This window comes from Hibiscus syriacus, unplaced genomic scaffold (assembly GCF_006381635.1).
Source record: "Hibiscus syriacus cultivar Baekdansim isolate YM2019G1 unplaced genomic scaffold, ASM638163v2 tig00003041_pilon, whole genome shotgun sequence".
NCBI lineage: Eukaryota > Viridiplantae > Streptophyta > Magnoliopsida > Malvales > Malvaceae > Hibiscus > Hibiscus syriacus.
Window position 1 is genome coordinate 9,141,711 of NW_024061960.1, and position 4,808 is coordinate 9,146,518.

The following is a 4,808-nucleotide window of genomic DNA, read 5'->3' on the forward strand; positions in this document are numbered from 1 at the left end:
GCTTTGCTTATGCTTATGCTTATTCTTGGGCTTCTTAGATTTTTGTATAATCTATTTAAGGCTAAATTACACTAATATTTGTTCAATTTTTTAAAATTATTAACAACACATATCATACAAATACAACTATTTAAATTTATGATTTCTAAAAATTAAGTTGGCTAATTAACTGATTGGTTAGACTTAATCTTCATGAACAGCAATATAACTTTGATTTTTTCCAACAAAATAACATTATTTTGAGTATCAAAACAACCACATCATTTTGATGTGTGTCCTCGTCGGTCATCGTCATCCACATCATTGCATTGTAATCGAGTTAATGATCTAGTGATATAATTGAAACAACAACTAAAATTTAGTTATATAATTGATAAAATTGAAAGTTTAGTGGTATAACAATGCAATTGATAATTTTTAATGGTATATAGTGTAGTTTATCCCTTAATTAATTAATTAATGTTTAAAAAAATATTTACTCATGTATGTTAAAGACCATTGGTTAAAATATACTTCAAGCCCCTACGTAACACTCATTATACGTTTGAAATTTATCTTTCTACTACCATTTCTAAAAAATTAATCCCTTAAACTTTCCTATTTAAAAATTCAAGTCTAACCGCCAAACTTTCTTCTGAATTCATTGATGTAACATTTTGAAATTAAAATATTAAATTGACATTCATGTAATAGAAAATGTCATTGAGAGAGAGTTGAATTTAACAATGGAATTCCAAGAATAATAATATTAGGACTTCAATTTTTAAATCTGAAAAGTAAATGACTAAATTCTTGAAAATAAAAATAGACACTAAATTCCAAATGAATGAAAAGATAAGGGCTTAGAGTGTATTTTAACCAAAGATATTTGAGTTGTTAAATTTATTTGACGACGTAATTATAAATTTAACACTTAAAAATTTACTTGTTTTATCGGTTTACCCCTTATTCTTATTTTGAGCTGAATTTAATGTCAATATTTAAAAATTTAATCTTTTTTAACAAAAAAATGCTAACTAAAATATTAAAATTTTAATCGTTTTGGCATGTAATGTGATCAATCACATTTCACTATTTATCTTATATGTCAATCAAAAAATAATTTAAAGATATAAAAATAAACTTAACAGGTAGAGAGATTGATCAGTTTTGAGAGCTCAACTGTTTCATTTGTTTGGGTTACTGAAGAGTTAAAAAGAAGTTGGTGATAGCTATTTGAGATTTCTACAGAAGGTGGCATTTCTCTTGGATGGCCTGTAACTCAGTGCATTCAAGCTGTAGATGCAGAGATTGTCTTGTTTTGATTTGACAGATATCTGGTTCGTACAAGTCTTCAAACCCGGTACATTGCATGCTTTAGATTTGCTCCCTATTAAACTTGCCTCGCATAATGATTCAACGGCCAAACCTTCCACACAGTCAACCCCATCAACGTCCGGCATTTCCACCTTGTAAACTCCACATTTATCTGTAGTTCTGTTGACAGAGACGCTCATTTGCTATGCTGTTTTTGATCTTGCTTTAAACTTGCACTCAATGTTGACTTCAACACCTGTAAGAAAACAAAGACAATTCAAAATATACAAATATATATGTGTGTGTGGGTGTTCGTTTATGAAATAAACCAGTCCTATACCTGGCAAGAAGTATCTGTGCCTAGATAAAGTGTTGCTTGAACAGGTATCACAGAAAACAAATCCCACTACTGTGATCCGAGAGACGGGATTTGAGGGTTGAGCTTGAGCCTGAGCCGTGAAAGAGGATGCTAGAAGAGCTTGTACCAGACCAACTGTAAAGAAAGCGAGGAGTTGAAAATGTTTTCTTTTCCTAATCACTAAAAACAAAGACATGTGAAGAGCCTTCTTGGCAGGGTAGGGTAGGGAAAGACCAGATTGACAATTGACAGGACAATGATTGGGAATCTGTATCTTAATCAATAGGTCATAAAGCTCTAATGAAAGTCATCAATTACACATTAGATTGCATTTAATTCTAGTAATCTTTACATTAATTCGTTTCATTGTCAACAATATCTGATAATGATCAAGGTAACATGAAACTGTTAACACTAAAACTTATTGGGTAAAGTACATAAATGGTCCCTCGGTTATAGGATATTATTTTATTGAGTATCCCAACTATTAAAAGTTAAAAAAGATCCTTTGATTATAGGATGTTGTTTTGTTGAATCCCTCGACTATTAATAGTTACAAAATAATCACCAAATATTCATATTTTCCAAACTTGACTCAATTCAAACTTAAATTTCAAAAATAAAATGATCTTCTAAAATTGGGTCGAATCACAACCCATCGAGTTCATATAAAATTATTATCATAGTATCATTACCCCCAATTTCTTAGGCGATATAATATCTTATGAGATTTTTTAAATTTTAATATTTTATTAATTTTATAATAAATAATAAATAAAATTCATTTCAACTCAACTCAAAAATATATATATTTCGAGTCAAGATAAAATAAAAGAGCACACAGAACATGGTAAAACCTCGTAATTACATCTAGATGGTTACAATGGTCAAAACAAGTAAATGTAACACTTTATTTGAATCTTTTGATGGTTACAAGTAAATTCAAAATTCTGTCGTAAGTTGTTGTTTGATGACATCCACAATCATACTTACTAGTAGGGATTTCTGTGCAGTGTTTTCAAGCTTAACAGAAAATGTTAGTTAGGGAAGATGAAGTACGGGTGTTGCCGTGAAAAATAGAAATACACGTGTAAAATTATCAGTGATGGGATACAAAAAAGGGCACACAAAGGAAGCAAAGGATTTCTGTTCCAAGGTTAATGGTGCATAACCTTGAACAGTCTAAGGTTTTACAAAAATGGCAAAAGAATTCTAAATGTTATGATTTGACCTCAAAAACTTTACAAAATTTTCAGTTTAATCCAAATTTCAGAATTAATCTATTAAAATCCAGTTTAAACCTAATAAATCCTTTTATCCCGATTTTTGGAAATTACAGTAAGAGTAGACAGCTTTGACAGAAATAAGTGGTTGGTTCAATTCCAGAGTTGGTGCACCACTTCAGTTATGTAAACATGTTTTTAATTTTCTTATACGTTTTGTAGTAAAAAAAACGTGTTTTGCAGATTGTTAGTAACTCAGGTAAAACTTGATGTAGCACGACCACACAAATTGCCCAATTTATTTTAGGTTCTGATATAGATTATGTTTGTGGAGCTTTTTGCAGCATTATATGTACGCGACCCTCTGCTTCAGAAAGACGAGAGAAGTTGTAAATACACCATTTGCCATTGCTTTACTATCATTGATTACCGTAGATGTTTTGAAATATGAGAAACATCATGATGGATAAAGAACGAGAAGGACCAAATCATACAACAGAATTATTATTAGTTATATATTTTATTAGGAAAACATGGAACATATCTTTTAGTTTATGATTGTATTAATTGAATCAAGCTGATAGGATAAGTGACCGATGAATCATTTAACATACGTCTTGCCCATATAAAATGTATACTCTCGGTCGGGTTAAATGCATCGAAAAAAACATATTTATTTCTATCTTTGCACGGCGCTACATTTGGGAGGCATCCTTTTGTCCAACTGTCCATTAATTTACTACAACAAGTTCCTTTCACCTCTGTAAATCCTGTAAAAAAATCAATGGTTAAGAAATTGATAAATATTTAATTTTGATTTTGCAAGGTCAAAGGTTTGAGTCAGTATATAGAATAATACTCACCATAGGATGTAGGCGATGCATAAACATCTTTGAAAATCTTATATAAATCTATGAGAACAAATTTTGATCTTGAAAGTGTTGATTGCAAGTCTCTCAATAGATTAGACAGGCGCTTGTTAAATAACAATGCCCTATCATTAGCTTCTTCCCAACATTTACCACCAAAAATTTGATCTGGTTCGCATCCTATTGGAGCTAAATTATTGATCACAAATTTATGTGCACCGAGTCGATATAATGTCTACATTTGGGAAGAAAAATAGGTTATTTAGCCATCTTAATTTTAGATACTTGACAGTTATTTTTTATCTATAATAGCTAATTTAAAAATAAAAATGGATGTCCCTTGTTCCCATATGTAATGGGGTAAGGGGGAGGTAAGATAGTAGGCTGCCCCCAACACTAGGTTGAGAGAAGCTTCCGTAGAAGACCTCCAAATCATGAAATGCCCTCCATGGATAATAGCTAATTTAATTACCTTTAAATACGTGGATAAATTTTCTATTTGAAGTTTTGTAGCAGAGTCTGCATCATATAAATGGCCCCATCCGAGCCACCCGGGACCCAAGTCATATGAACCGCTATTAATAAAAAACAATGATTTTGACAAGTACGTTGAAAAACTCTCTTTGCTTTCAAATTGCCTTCTCAATTTTCTTGATGTTTTTTCGAACCATTTTACTTGTCCAACCAAGCTCTGATGAAATTGTATAAATCAATTAACTTTTTATGTTGCATGTAAAAAGAACATGTTGGATCATTGTACAACGTAACCAAAAAATATTAACATACACGAAAGAAGAATATGTTTAGAAACTTACGGGAGGTGGTGTTGATAATTCAAGGAGGCCAGTGAAACCACAAGCATAATTTAGACCAGTTTGAGGAGTATTCTTCTTTCCCTTGAAAAAACTTTGCACTGGAGGAGGAAACGGCAAGCCAACAATTTGAGCTGCATAATTAATTTCATTAGTAAAATGTTAATTAAATTGTTGACTAATTGCATACAAGTATATTATTGGTTACCAATGAAATCTATGAATGTCCTGCCATTTGTGTAACGGCCGG

The 4,808-nt window shown here is 31.3% G+C and overlaps 1 long non-coding RNA gene across 1 annotated transcript; it reads right to left on the reverse strand.

The window, feature by feature from the left end:
• Positions 1-1,221: 1,221 nt before the first annotated feature.
• LOC120167201 lies at positions 1,222-1,773 on the reverse strand. Its single transcript, XR_005520021.1, has 2 exons — positions 1,637-1,773; positions 1,222-1,552 (listed from the first exon to the last, which is right to left on the reverse strand). It is a non-coding gene; the product is annotated as an uncharacterized LOC120167201 (long non-coding RNA).
• Positions 1,774-4,808: the final 3,035 nt, after the last annotated feature.